At 40.1% G+C, this 15,299-nt stretch overlaps 1 long non-coding RNA gene across 9 annotated transcripts in view; it reads left to right on the plus strand.

The window, feature by feature from the left end:
• Nucleotides 1–4,459: 4,459 nt before the first annotated feature.
• LOC311433985 overlaps nt 4,460–15,299 on the plus strand; it is a 150,509-nt gene continuing 139,669 nt past the window's right edge. For all 9 annotated transcript variants that reach the window (XR_014691167.1, XR_014691168.1, XR_014691169.1 and 6 more), the window contains exon 1: nt 4,460–4,834. This is a non-coding gene — a long non-coding RNA (uncharacterized lncRNA). The remainder of the gene's footprint in view (nt 4,835–15,299) is intronic.

Here is a 15,299-nt window from a genome sequence, read left to right on the forward strand (position 1 = left end):
TTCTCTCACCCAACCAGACTGTATCTTTTTTGAAGCTCCTTCCATTGCAGTATATCATAGGAGTCTCATACCCGGGACCTCATGTGAAATGTAATCCAGTCGGGAATACAGTAAGCATAAAAAGCAGAAGACGTATATTATTCCATGGAATTAGATTAAGCATACATAGTGCAGTGTTGAAATTGAAGCATTTTTGACCCTAGATGAAAACAAAGGAAGTAACACAGGGAAGTGCTTGGGGACAGTAATTCTGGAATTTGATACCTGTAGTATTTAATCAAATATCTTAGCCTGATGTCTTTTCAGTAAGTGCTTTTTAATTATTGTACTTATTTTGTTTGTTTGGTGTATGCTTTGTCAAAATCTACTTTGCAGGGTTTCTATCTTTGCCCCACTTCTCAAATCGCAGTAGAAAATCCAAAACACAGCGAGCCAGACATTTTTCCTTGCTTATCGTCTCTTTTGTGATTAAGTGCAAGTCTGCCTTGCACAATGGAGTATAGTCCAAAAACCTGTTAATCAGTTGTCTGAATCCTTGAAGTGGTACACCATTTTTGGATTGTGCTGTGGAAAAAATGAGTTGAGTACTTGAATGTTAAGACACCTGCTCTACCCGGTCTCCCTGAGGAGATCCATTCTGTCTCCCTATGTGGACAGATAGTGTTCACACAGTTCCAAGTACAGTTCCAAGACTAGTACAACTGTATTTTTCCTGGTCACCCAAATTAGAGTTATGATTCATGTTTGGTGGTAGCTTTAACCATGACAGATAGTGCAGTTACAGTCAACGGATGGCTGCCCATGCCATGTCTTCAGGAGCAGGAAAGGCTTAACACTATGTATGTTAGCTCATGTGCCACTCTATTTTTCAGCTTGTCATGTGCAGGTAATGGTTGGGAATGGTTTATATTAATACAGCAGGCTGAAAATTTCAGCAGGACTTTTTAACTATCTCTATTCAAGAGTGTTAACCTAAGATTTGGCTAGGCAAAGTCTTACAGAGTATAAACACTTTATCCAAATCATCTACTGATGATATTTATCATCACTTTTTCTTTCACTGCCTGGGCCAAAGATGTATCACTTCCTTCCAAAGACAACTGAGATAATAAGATAAATTGAAATTGTGGTTAGTGGATTTTTTTCTTGGTTTTGGTGTTTGAGGGGAGGTATGTTTGCTTGTTAGTTTGTTTGTCCAACTTCTTTTTTTTCAGTCACTTTGATTCCATTGAAAATTCCAAGGTCTGAATCTTGTAGATCTGTAGTGGGTTTACATGGCAAGGTTTTGGTAGCAGGGGGCTGCAGAGGTGGCTTCTGTGAGAAGAATCCAGAAGCTGCCTCTCGTTAGGTAAGGGCAAGTTTCAGCTGGCTCCAAAGGGACCCATCATTGCCCAGAGCTGAGACAATAAGAGATTTCATTTGAGCCTCTGTGAGAGCATATTTAAGGGAAAAATACTGCTGCACCACAGCAGTTGGGAGAGTGTGAAGTGAGAGTCAGCCCTGCAGCCCCCCAGGTCAGTGCAGCAGGTGCTCCAGGCAGGCAGCAGCAGTTCCCCTGTGGCCTGTGGAGAGGTCCCTGGTGGAGCAGGCTGTCACCCTGCAGCCCGTGGGTCCCACATGGAGCAGATCTCCACGCTGCAGCCCATGGAGAAGCCCCCAGTGGAGCAGGTGGATGTGGCCTGGAGGAGGCTGCGGCCCATGAAGAGCCCCTGCAGGAGCAGGCCCCGGGCTGGTGCTGCAGCCCATGGAGGGGAGCCCACGCAGGAGCAGGGAGCCTGGGAGGAGCTGCCACCCACCTGTGGGGGACCCGTACTGGAGCAGTTTGCTCCTGGGGGACCCCGTGGTACGGAGCCATGTGGGAGCAGTGCTTGAAGAGCTGCTGCCTGTAGGCAGCCCCCACAGGCTCAGTTTGGGAAGGACAGCATCCCGTGGGAGGGACCCCACATGGAGCAGGGGCAGAGAGTGACCGTGAGGGAGCAGCCGCGATGGAGCACTATAGACTGACTGCAGCCCCCACTTCCCCCTTTCCCTGGGAGAAGAGGTGGAAGAGGGTGAATGGGGGAAGGTGTTTTTAGGTTTTCTTTGTTTCTCGCTTCTCTAGCTTGTTAGTAATAGACAATAAATTTCACAAATCTCCCTACTCTGTTTTGCCCATCACAGTAATTGTTGGGTGATCTTTTTTTCTTTTTTGAAGGGGGAGGGGTGGTTGGGAGAGGAATAAGAGATCTATTTTCTCCCCCTTCCCCTTTGAGGAGGGGGAATGAGAGAGCAGTTGTGGTGGTGCTCAGCTTCCCACCTGAGTAAAACCACCATGACAGATCTCCTTATTATGTGTGTATCATCAGGATAAATTAGCAATCTGCTTTAGATAAACCATTTCTGTTTCCTGAGCTAGTTCATTTATCAGTGGCTCAGCTATCTTTGCATTCTGCAATGTACATCTGTCTTCAGTCATACACAATACATGAGTTATTTCACCTAGAGTAGCTGGGAGAGATGAATTCAAAGAGTTACCCATTACGCTGTCATTCTTCATGGTATATATCATAAATGAGCCACCTGTATCTTCTGTGCTGCTTTCTGGACAGAAGGTTTTCCAAAGCACTTATGAAGGAGAACCACTGCGGTTTAGAAGAGCAGCAAACTGAAGCTTTGTCACTGGGGACTTGGCATCACTTGGGGAGTCACTGCCAAATCTTCAAGCATCACCTTTGTTGCTAAAATGCATTTGCTGCTTTACTCTGCAGCGAACTTTCTCTCAGCCTGCCCAGATCAGGGACTGCACCAAACAGCTGTGTTGTTATTTTGATGAAGGTGTCACCTCAAAGGGTCTCTGCATCACCTCAGGGGAACACCTTGAGTCACCCAGCTTACAGGACCCGTGTTAAAGACCTCCTCTGAGGTCTTTATCATTCTAAAGAATGATATTCCAGGTTGTTTTCTGTTCCTGTCACATCTTATTTTCCCACCTTAATCAGTACAGTCGAAGTGCCTGCAGATTTTATATGCCACAACTTGTCAACTTGTTTATCTTTTTTTTTTCTTTATTTTTTTTCAAAAGGTTTTTGCCCTGGGCATCAAGAACTGTTTTTTCCCTTTGACTATCAAATATGTGTGCCTGAGGGTTGCTGAGGTGATAATAGGCCATTCTGAGGAGCTCTGCAAGCTTTTCACCTGCCTTGTCACTTGGAGCTGCCATTTTTCTTTGCTGGCTGGGCAAATAGGGAATAGCCTGAAGTATCTGCTTTGTCTGTTCTGGTTGTGATCCTCCATGATGCTCTGAATTACACTTTTCTATGCATTTCTACATCTGTATGATTTGTATGATAAACATCTAGCAGTAAACTATCTGTTGCATTTCCTTGATGAATGTAGAAAAACAAGCCACTCATTGCAATTTTTTCTAGGGCTTTTCTTCATGTAATCACAGGACAGTTGATTAGAAGGAATAAACAAATGCCTGTTAAACCCTAAAGCATTGTTGTCATCCAAGAGATGTTGTGGCCTTAATTCACTGATGGTTAATTTTTAATTGTGTTCATTGACCTCAAACCCTTGTGGAATTTGCCTTGAGTGACTACGCTTTTTGCACGGTATGTAGCTTGATGACTTTCTTAGTTTCCTGCAGTTGTCTAGTGGCAAAGCTGTTCCCCTTAAGATACTCTTGGAACAAAGGTTAAACTTTGTTTAAAACTTTTTTACAACATAATCTTCCCCAAGAAAGGAGGGCTGTTTGTAAAGCATATGTGGGTTCACTTTCACCTGTTCCTACCTGGACACAAATGAAACAATGGTTCTGGTCATTCTCCAAGTGTGTATTTGTGTGTGTCTGCTTGTGTATTTCTGGGAAAAGTAGCCTTGCTAGGATGGCCTCCGTGTCATTCACCAAACCACAGGGAGAGTTAGTGCAGCCTTCCTAAGAAAGAAATGAGAACTTTACATCTGCTTGGTTATCTGTGTGCTCTGTGAACGTAAGGGCACATACCAGTCCAGCTGAGTATTAACAAAAGCTACTCATTTGTCTTGCATTACAAAAATGGTTTACCTATAGAGGATGCTTGGAAATCCCCTAGGCAACTTTTCAGAAAACAAAATATACATCAAAGAAAGCTTTCAAAAGTGTCTGTTTTTGGGGTTCATGAAGTCCTTAATTTTCAAGGAGCCAAACTGGTAATTACTTTGTGTTTTCTGAAAAATTCTAGAAAGTTATATGGAAAACTTTCCACAAATAGTTTAAGTTCTGTGGATAATTATGAATTATTTTACTGAGTAAGGTATTCTTATTTATTTTTTTTTATGTGATACTTCCTAAAACAGGCACAAATGACCTATGTAGTGGGTTTACGTGGCAAGGTTTTGGTAGCAGGGAGCCATAGGGGTGGTTTCTGTGAGAAAGATCTAGAAGCTGCCCCATGTTTGGGAAGGGCCCCATTGTTTTCCAGATCCAAGCCAATAAGCGATGTTGTTTTGCGCCTCTGTGAGAGCATATTTAAGACAGGGAAAAAACGCTGTGCCACACAGCAGCCGGGAGAGTCAAGGGAGTGAGAGAACAGCCTTGCACCAAGGTCAGTGTAGAAGGAGGGGGAGAGGTGCTCCAGGCGCCGGAGCAGAAGTCCCCTGCGGCCTGTGGTGAGGACCATGGTGAAGCAGGATGTCCCCCTGCAGCCCATGGAGTACCACGGTGGAGCAGGGTTCCACGCTGCAGCCCGTGGAGGAGACCACGGTGGAGCAGGTGGCCCTGCACCGACGGAGGCTGCCACCTGTGGAAGACCCCTGCCGGAGCAGATTCCGGGCCGGACCTGTAGCCCGTGGAGAGGAGCCCACGCAGGAGCAGGTGACCCGGCAGGAGCTGCTGCCCGTAGGGGAGCCAGGTTGGAGCAGTTTTCTCCTGAGGGATGGACCCCATGGTACTGACCCATATCTGGAGCAGTTCTGGAAGAGCTGCTGCCTGTGGGAAGCCCACGCCGGATCAGTTCATCAAGGACTGCATCCCGTGGGTGGGACCCCACAGCACAGGGGACGAGAGTGACCGAGAAGGAGCGGCAGAGAAGAAGTGCTGTAGACTGACCATAACCCCCATTCCCCCGTTCCCCTGTGCCGCTCGGGGGGAGGAGGTGGAAGAGGGTGGATGGGGGGGAAGGTGCTTTTGGTTTGCTTTTTCCTTTGTTTTCTCACTTCTCTCGCTTGTTAGTAATAGGCAATAAATCTTACTATCTCCTTATGCCGAGTCTGTTTTGCCCGTTACAATAATTATTGCATGATTTTCTCGTCCTTATCTCAATCCTTGAGCCCTTTTCACATATTTTCTCCCCATTCCTCTTTGAGGAGGGGGAGTGAGAGAGCGGCTGTGGTGGAGCTCGGCTGCCCACTTGAGCGGAACCACGACAACCTAATAACTGAAAGCAAGCTCTTCAAAAATATGATGCTCCTTCTCAGTCACACAAAAACAATAGTGCTCCAACAGCTAATATACATGTATTCTAATGGCCTGATTTTGCAAGGAGGTTAAGGTCGTTTGCAGTTTGCATTAACTACTGCTGTGGTCAGTAGCTCTGCTGGCCTGATTTTCTCTGTCACTGGAGTACTAAAAATTTTTATGTGGAGGGGAGATATCTCCAGTTCTGGAGTCCCGCTAAAATTTAACTTGTGCATAGGATTATGTGTCATGTGATTAATTAAGTTAACAACAGAGCTTCTTTGGAAAACTGTTGGTTTTGAGACCTCTACATGCTTCCTGTAGAGTATGACAGTATTTCAATAAAAATTCTATGTTCCTAGAAAGATGGTTTAAAAAAAAATCCAACCAATCAGCAAACAAAAACCTTCTTTATGCTTCAACGTTTTTCTCATCCTTCTTTTCTAACTTTGATTTTAAATTCTGTTAGTTGCTCCTAGAGACAGCTGATACCATCTGTAGAGATGGAAGAGATGTCAGCATTCTTGCCCTCAGGATGCCCTCTGCATATTGACAAGTCCATAAAAAGTGTAAAAACTTTTGAGAAATTCACTGACTTTTACCTGATGAGAAGATCTTAAGGAGAAAGGGCTTCTGTAAAACCATTGTCTTCACCATTGTCACCAGAGCTTTCATCAAAGTGCTGATTTACAGTGGTACCATAAGCACAGTGTGTTAGAGGTTAAAAGTACATTGCTCAGGCACAATGCTCAGTTTTCAAATATTCCCAAATCCATTAATATCAATGATAATAACACGCATTATGGCAGTTCTACTCAGACAGGGCAATGCCAAAGTTAAGCACTGTACCAATCTGTGGCTGTGTTTTCCAGTTCATAGCTAGATACAAACTTGGTGCCAAGTTCTCTCTTCAGTTAATATAATTGCTTTACTTCACAGTAATTCACTGCAACTGCTTTGCATCATTATAACCTTTGTGCTGTGCAAATAGTCAGAGTCCATAGGGAAATGAAGCTGTAGGAACATCTGTAAACTAGGAACACCAGACAAACTCTACTACAGAGTTTGTCTTCTGACAACTTCCTATTTTCTTTTATCTCATATTTTATTCCGTCCTTTGCTTAGGGATTACAAATTTATCTTGGAGCCCTGCACTTGGATATGAATGGTTTGAAGATCTGCCTGGCTGGTAATACGCATCATATCAGGCTGCATTTCAAACTAGACTTTTGAAGAAAGAGTCACTTAATAAAAACTGTGTCCTTGATAATGGGTTTGTACATAGAAATTGCCAACATACTTCCTCTGTAGAGGTATGTACTATTGAGAAAAGTCTGAAATGGATTTTTGTAAATTCCAGTATATTCATTTAGCTTAAAACTTCAATTATTTTTTCCTACCCTTCCCAAACTGTGCCCACTGTGCTTGGTTTTTCATCTCAATTTTCTGTGCTGTTTGTGGTCAAGTATCAAAGTCCTCAGATTCAGTTTTGAGGACAAACACTGGAATCTAGTTTCTCATGATCACCTTTGTTCAGACAATGTCCTCTGTACCTTACTTGTATTATACAGTCCCTGGGTTTGTGTGCGCGCCATGAAAGTGTTAAAATATACCTGGGAGATATACCTTCTAAAATGGAAATCAACTGCATAGACACAAAGTTTCTATGCTCAAAAATGAGAAGGTGTGAATAGGTCCATTCTTTCTTCCTCCCGTCTTTATAGAGCTTTCTTCCATAATACTCTTCCCAAGGAAGGTGACTTCCCAAGGAAGGCTAGGTTTTCATCAGCTTTATGCCATGGGAAAAATACATTCAACAGCACACATTAAAAAAAGCAGTGTTTGAGGGAAGAACAGTGGCTCTACACATGTTAGTAGCTTCTTCATTTATGTCTTTTTTTATAATACTCTAAAATCATAATGAAAGGAAAATTTTCAGACGTATGCAAAGATTCAAATGGCTTTCTGTATGCTGTTTGGAACTGTGCTATTGATCTTTTGCACAGTGAGAGAGAAGAAGCCTCTTTGTGCAGGTTATTGCAAGCCTGTCTTCTGCTAATTTTTTTTTTCCCTGAGGAATTTCCCAGAGTGAGTTGTCAGCTGGTACCCAGAGCTAAACTCTGAGGCACGTGCTTTCTAAAATCTCTGCAAAGAAGCTGATACCATTCATATTGTTCTAAATGCAGGCTGATTTTTCTTATTTATTTATTTTTATAAAGAGGACAGCTATTTAAGGTGGGTCATAAAATTGTCATGAGTTATAAATCTCTGAAATTAGTACTGTAGAATACTTAATCTTCACAGAGCTAGCAATATCTGTAATGGGTATAGCTATATTCTATAAGCACCAGCACACACAATTATTTGTGGGGCCAGCAGTCACTTACAGCATGGTTCAGGCAACAATTTACTTTGTAAAGACCACTCAATTTCACCTGAGTTCTTATACAAACAGAATCAATACCTTTATTGGAATTTAAATTAGAATGTAACCAGATGTGGGCCTGCAGGTACCTAAATTTATCAACTCAATCACAGTCAGAAATACCCACCCTGCATTTTTTGGAGTCAAATATGACTGCTTCTGTCAATTCCAGTAATGTTGTTTTAGGGCCCGAGTTGTCATTTCCTCTGTCATCATGCTGTATGGCGTGAATAGCCAGAGGGGGAGAAAAATTGCTGCATTTCTTGAAGCTTACTGTTCATCCTTTCAGTCTAAAACAGGTGTTTGCAGTGCAAAAACCATGATGCCTCACTCACAGTATTTAAGAGCATCTTTTTATTCTGAGTTGAGGGACAGCTGCAGTGATGAGTGGGCTTCAACCATGAATCTACAAAAGTCCTGGGCAAACAAACTGACAGTGATGATCGTGTACAAAAACATAATATAGATTATGAAAGGCCTTGGCTCTGGAAAAGCTCTGTCTGTGAAGTTACTGCTGCACCCTTAGTTTTTTGTGTGTGTGTGTGTGTGTTTTTTTTTTTTTCTTTCTTTTTCCCACTTCCAACACTGTTGTCAATAAGTCTGAAATCAAGCACTTACATGTTGGCAGGATCATGGCTCTATCTTTCTTTCCTTCTTTCTTTCTCAGACAGTTGTCATGTTTCTCTTTAAATTTATCATTGTCACATTATGAATAGACTGACATCATAAAATGACCCTGATATTTCTCTTGCCAATAACCCTGGTAGAAAAGCTGCCTGTTCAGACTGTCCTGGTACTTGAGAACAGAGGTATTTTTTAAAACTCTGTTTGCCCCTATGGGAGAATTATAGACCGAGCTATAACATTAAACAAATCATAAACCCAGAAGAAAGCCATGGAGGATGCAGCAGCAGCAGGGAAGGCAGTGGCATGGTGAATCCATAGACCAGTGCATGTTCCTAGGTTTTGGCACTGTGTGTCTCTGGCCTTCTGGACCACAAGATGGCTGTTACTGGAGGCTGAAGCTTGACAGGCCAGTGGCTTGATCTAGTGTGGGAAATCCTATGTCACTGTGCCACAGCTAATGTGAAAGTGCAGACAGAATCACCTTACCCTAGACTGGCTTCCACTGGGCTGAGTATTTGCTTCCTGCCACTTACTTGCCATCTCCCATAAAGCACCACAAGGTGCCAGTTTCAGACGTTTTCTTCCCTACCCTTCTACTTTGCCCCACTGTAAAGGACTGAAAAGGAATCTTAAAATACTGTCAAGGCAAGGTTTTGAGACAGGAAGAGAGAGAGTGTTTCCGTGTTTCAGATAGATTCTGTAAAGAAAAATCCTTTTGAGGACCCCTGAGTTTTCAGAAGCTAGACGCATCATAAGACTAGGACTGATTCTTGATGATAGAAATCCCTGCTGTTCCAGTTCCTGCAGCTGAAAAAGCTTATTTGAAGAAAATGTACCACCTTAGTATGTATTGGCTGCTAAAATGAGAAAGCTAAACATGTCCCATCTCTTCATTGGGATATTATAATTACAGTATTTTTTCATGTATGAGAGAGAGAAGTGCAGATGTTGCTGCCATTGTGTAAAAGAAAAACAAAACAAAAACTTTGAATCCCAAAAGCAGGGAATTACTCTCAAAGATCAGATGTTTCTTCCAATACTTTTTTTTTTTTTTTTTTTTAATCAAATAGCTGACAACAGAGTGCACGTTCATTAGCCCATACATATAGCTGTCAAGTCAGAACTGGTATGGTCCAGGGGGAATTTGTGATGTCTCCTAAGACAAGTTAATAACACAGTTTTGCTGCTTGTAGGAAAGCTTGTGTTGTTTTCAAAACACAGCTTGATTCTTTTTAATATTAAAACATTTATTCTAAGAAAAGCCAAACAGTATTTTTACTCACAGGGAATTAATTTGTGTCCTGTACTTTGTAGTGTGGAAACACCACTATAATGTTGTGATGTGGAAAACTGCAATTCTTTAAAAGGTTTTTGTTGAGCCAGAAGGGGGTGGGTAACACTAGACAAATTTAACTTTCTGATAGTGAAGTATTTTACAGTAAATGCCTAAGTATCTTAGCTGAATACCCTCCCATGCAAAGTAAAATAAATAAATAAATAAATTGAACTTCACTTTAGTTTCATATGGTGTTGCCTTGCTCTTTTGGTAGATGGATCTTCTCACCTTCTCTCTCTCTCTTTTTTTTTTTTTTTGTTTTGTTTTGTTTTGTTTTTAATTCACAGTTTCAGGTATAAACAGTAGCTAGGAGTTTGTAATAACAGTAAAAAGATCCATAAGAATTATTATTTCTTTCAGTGACATAGCATTTCGTGTCTGATTTGCCCTACCAACATAACCAACACAAGGCAACAATCATACTCCTCTGTGTCTGCTGTAGACTGATATGAAAAACCTCCTATACATTTAGTGTACAATTGCATGCAGCTGAGCCCTGGTCTAGCTTTCTGTGCTTGTAAAAAGCATGTTATTGACTTCAGTTGAATGTCAGATAATATTCTTCTGCCTGGCTGGCCCTGTGTTGCCTTCAGAGTGGCTACATGTGTAAAATTGGAAGAGAATTTAGTATGCATTTTTAAAGAGTGGCAAAGTTCAAGAGAAATTAGAATGAGGATTTCCAGCAGTATCTTCTACTGCGTCAATCATGTATATGAGGTTTGTTCTTGGCCTTGCTATTTTGTACCTTTATGTTCTTGTTTATGTCAGTATTTCAACCAAATGTAATTGTGCATCTTGCTTAAGAACTAGCCTCTCAAGGACAGGCAACAGGAAATGGATAATAGATTATTTTTCCATTAGGATAATGAAAAAGTTTGTGGTGGTGGTATAGTTTTGGTTGTGTTTTTTAATATTCATATATATATTTTAAATATCAAGATGTTCCACTTAGATTTGTAATGTTCCCTATAATTATATAGTCATTAAAAATCTGAACTGAGAGAATAAAATTAAAAACATTAATTTTTTTTTGAATCTGTGGCTAAGAAGGAATGAAAAATAATCAATAATGCTTTTCTCACAAAGGAGGTCGACTTTGTCCTCCCTATTTGGCCTTTTTCTTCCCTGCTTCCTGATTATTTTCTCCCTGTATCTAACTTTTCTCTTTCATCCATTACTACTCCTAGTTCAAAATCATTTCGTTCAAATCTAAACAGTACCAGCAAGGATGAAAAGCTTGCTATAATAACTCCATTTGTCCTGGAGGTGATTACAGACAGCAACAAGGAAAGAAAGAGGAAAGGAGCAGAAAAGGTATACAGTTTGTGTCCACAGTATAAGGAATGATTGTGAAAAAGACTTAAATTAAAATGTTCCTCTAAATGAGAATCTGTATTAATATGATTCCTGGAATCCTCATATCCTCATATCTCTTTTCCCCTTGCTCTTGGTGCATACCTAAAACAAAGCTGTTAACTCCCTTTGGCAGAAAATAGGAGCCTCAGGCACACTTTCAAAATGCATCATAGTGGTAAATGGATACCGCTGCTTACAAACAGAGGAAGAAACTTATCCAAGCAGGTACACCAGTTCCTCTGCCTCCATTCAGATTAATGATCGACGTGAATCTCACCTCTCTAGAGAATGGGATTTAAGCCTCCTACAGAATTACAGAAGAAAGGTCATATACCTTTTTCCCCGAGTTTCTTCTTCATTTTTTTTTCCTGATACACAGCCTTTCTACCTTTTATTTATTTATTTATTTTGTTTCTATCCTCTTGTCTTCCCATGTCATGATCTTCCTAAACTATTTCTGCACAAACGTGGAAGTATTTCACACTTCTAGAAATGGCTTCCAACACCCCTCTAAAGATTACAAGTAGCAATCTTTGCATTTTTACTTTGGTCTACTTTGTGTGAGCTAAAACCTACTACTTTCAGCTTTTCCATCTTTTTGTTTCTCTTTGCCTCATTCAGAATATTGCACTACGTAGTGATTTGGTTGGTGTTCTGCAGTCCAACCAGGCAGGGGAATGTCAACTGTAAAAACAGCTCCCTTGCGGGAAGCCTACATGTACATTTGGGTATTGGAAGGGAAAGCTCTAGCTAGTGGTGTATTGTATGTGTACTGTATTGTATATCAAATGTATGTGTGTATTCAGAAAAAGTCACTTTTTAATCCCCTTCTGAAATATTCTTTTTCACTTTGCTTTTAATTAGCACCTGAATAGCAATTACTGAAACAATAAATCTCAAAGTATATTTAGTTTTCCAGTTAGCAGCATGCACCTCTATTAAGACATATGAAAAGAATAACCTTGAAAATGGCTGCTTTATACAGACAAACATATCACAGGAATTTTTCTTGTACTTCATATGGTATCTAAATTATTAACTTTCTTGATGAGATTCATGGAAATTCTTTTAGTAAGTTGCTATGATATTAACCTTTTGTGTAATACAAAAATTTCATTTAATGATATAATTATGTTTAAATAAAACCATTTTTAATTTATGTGGTTCCAATTTGATGTTGCTGTAATTCAGCTTTGGAATGTGGAAATGGTGAAATGTGTTTGTGAGCCATAGTCACGACTCTTCAAAAAAAAAAAACTGATAAACTCACCTTTTAAGAATTGAACTTGTCTTCCTCTTCCAGACCAGAGTTCCTTGCCCTCCTTTTGATTTGTCTTTCTCAACAATACATAAAAAATATTTCCTTCCAGAAAACTGAGTATGGTAACAGTCATTTGAGTGCATAGGAATTTCATATCCAAATACCTCCTACACAGGTCTCCGTATACATGTGCTTATAGGTTATCACTTATACCCGTGTGAAGAAGTGGTAATTAACGTAGTGCTCTGCCCATCACAATATCCCTGGCTTCTTGACCTTGTGTTTAACTCAGAAAACAGCTGCTCAGACTCCTGGGAGAAAAGTCCACAGAGGAGTGTGGAAGTCCCTGAGACCAAAATTACTGATGGGTGAGAGGCTATTCTGGGGGGAATTAGTATGCGTCTATGGTATTTCCTAGGCTTAAGCTGCTGGCTGCCATTGGAAAGGCTAGTGGCCTAAACTAACCTTTGATATAACCCCATGTGCTCCTTCTATTTAACATAACTTTTAGTACACAAGCCAACTCCTTCAAATAGCATCTTGTGTATTTCTGTGTGGCACTTTGCCAGGTAAACAGGTGTTAAGTGGAGTGTTCAGCTTGCTGAAACAGGTCAAAGGAGGTTACAACAGGAGGCACACGATAGCAAGAGAACTTTGATTGCTTGTAGGTCCACCTTTACTGAGATGTAAAAGAAATGCAATCTGTTTATGAAACTTGATCTTGAAAGAAACAATTTGTGGTCTTTTTCCCATTCTGCTTGGTATCTGACACAATTCTGCTTAAGGAGCAGGTTTAGAAAGTAAAATAAATATTTGAGATTTACTATCATGATTTTTTGTGATTTTGAATTTTTTTTTGTTTCCTTTGTTTTCTTAGGCCAATGATATCCATATTCTTTAGAGATGTGTGTGCACTAGCGTATTAAAAGCTGTGTAACGTTTAGTATCTTTGTCATGTGGGAAACTGAAAACAAGGGAGGATGGATGATTTCCATGTTGCCTGGGGCATCCAGACTCCTTAGAGGCCAGCATGCTGTCCTAGTTCTTCATTTGCAATTTCTACTGACTTCTGCCTCAGAAACCAAGAGAATATACAGCCTAGGAAATGCAACATGAGGGACAGGTGGACTTTTTTGGTAAAATATTACAAATATCAATTTGTACTGAAATGGTGTTTGATTATAGTTGTTAATATCAAGTGGATACCTGCTTTGTAGTACAAGTTATTATGATGGCAATTACATCATAGGTGTCTCTGGAACTTGATTTCTTTAACATAATTTCTTCAGACAAATGCAGTATCTAGATATCAAAAGATTTGTATATATTATATGTGGAATTTGCAGTAACAATTAGAAATTGCATCATAGTTTTTTTTACTAGAACATGTTTGTCCATTGTTCACAAAATTCCCCAGCCTAGTAAACCTGGAATTTCCTTGTCTATTTCCACTGATTTTTATTGAAAGCCTAAAAAATAAAAAAAAAAAAAAAAGAAAAGAGAAAAAAAAAAAAAAAAGGAAGGAATGGCAGAGGTTCAGTAAATTAAAATGAACATTAGTTTTTGTTGTTGTTTTTGTTTTAGAATATAAACTTTAAAAAAAAAAAAAACTTCTATGATGGGAGAAGGGGTGATTGGAAACAGTTTTGCAGTCATCTGAAGAGCTGAAGTAGGTCTGCACATAGTGTCAGAAGTCTTATCTTGCTTGAGACTCAAATGTTTTTCTTATGAAAATCTACCCACATCTGACAATCCAAAACAGGAGAATCATTGCTTCCTTGCAGTTGGTGGAAGACTCTGAAAGTCTGGAATTTTTTCTGCCTGCTGCACTGGAACTCTGTCTTTACCATAATGTTTTCCTTGCATCTGCTCCTTTTGCCTGGTAGGAGGATCTATGATCCTGGAAGTTGGTCTGAGGAGAGTGCTTCTCCAGTAATCTTCTCAGTGCCCAGACAAGCAGTGAGGAAGCAATCTCACTTTAATAAGGAATGAGGAAGTGCAGTTCTTTTGTGGCCAGTAATATTCTGGAGAAAACAAACAAACAAACAAACCAAAAAAAAAAAAAAAAAAAAACAGCCGCAGAAGGTTGTAATCCAGAAGAGACTTCAGGCATAGCCAATCACTTTCAATTTAAAATAGAAATGTGCTGAAGTTCTTTTTGAATATTTACCTTCCTTACATACGGTTATAGGAAGACAAGTTATGAAGTTATGATTAGGATGAGCAAAAAGAGGAATTAAGTTTGTGGTTGAAGTTTTGTTTGGTTCCCATCTCTGTGGCAGGATAAGGAATGAAAGCGGCAAGATTTATCAACATCTTGGAAACTAACCACACTATGAGCCATGATACAATCTGGGAGTTGGGATATGACTGGGAAGAGATGCTAGAAAGACCAAGAATTAATGGACTGAAACGTCAGTATTGATGTCTCACTCTTTTCCCCAAGTTGGATGGTCTGCATAGTGTTATATTATAGTTTATTTGCAAAGAGAACTACTGCTTAGCTCTGTCTTAAATGATTATAACTCCAAAATTTCCATTTGTTTTGATGCTGCTAGTCCCTGAAAACATGTAAAATGAAAAAAAAACCCTCTGCCCCTCCCTAAGAAAGCTGTACTGCATATGCAGAATTAGAATGCCACAGGCACAGCTATCCTGCTAGTATGCACAATTGTTTACAGGTACTTGGGGGAAAAAATGAGCCTGGAAGGTAAGTTAAAATTGCTTATGGAATAAACATCAAATCACTAGCACTGAAGTCTAACAGTGTTAAGTGTATATAACATTAAGTACTAGGATAAGGGGCTGATTATTCTCCACAGGTAGATAATAGTGTAAGACACAGGAGTTAATAAATGCATAGGGAAAATTCAAAGGA

This window comes from Aythya ferina, assembly GCF_964211825.1.
Source record: "Aythya ferina genome assembly, chromosome: 3".
NCBI classification, from domain to species: Eukaryota; Metazoa; Chordata; class Aves; order Anseriformes; family Anatidae; genus Aythya; species Aythya ferina.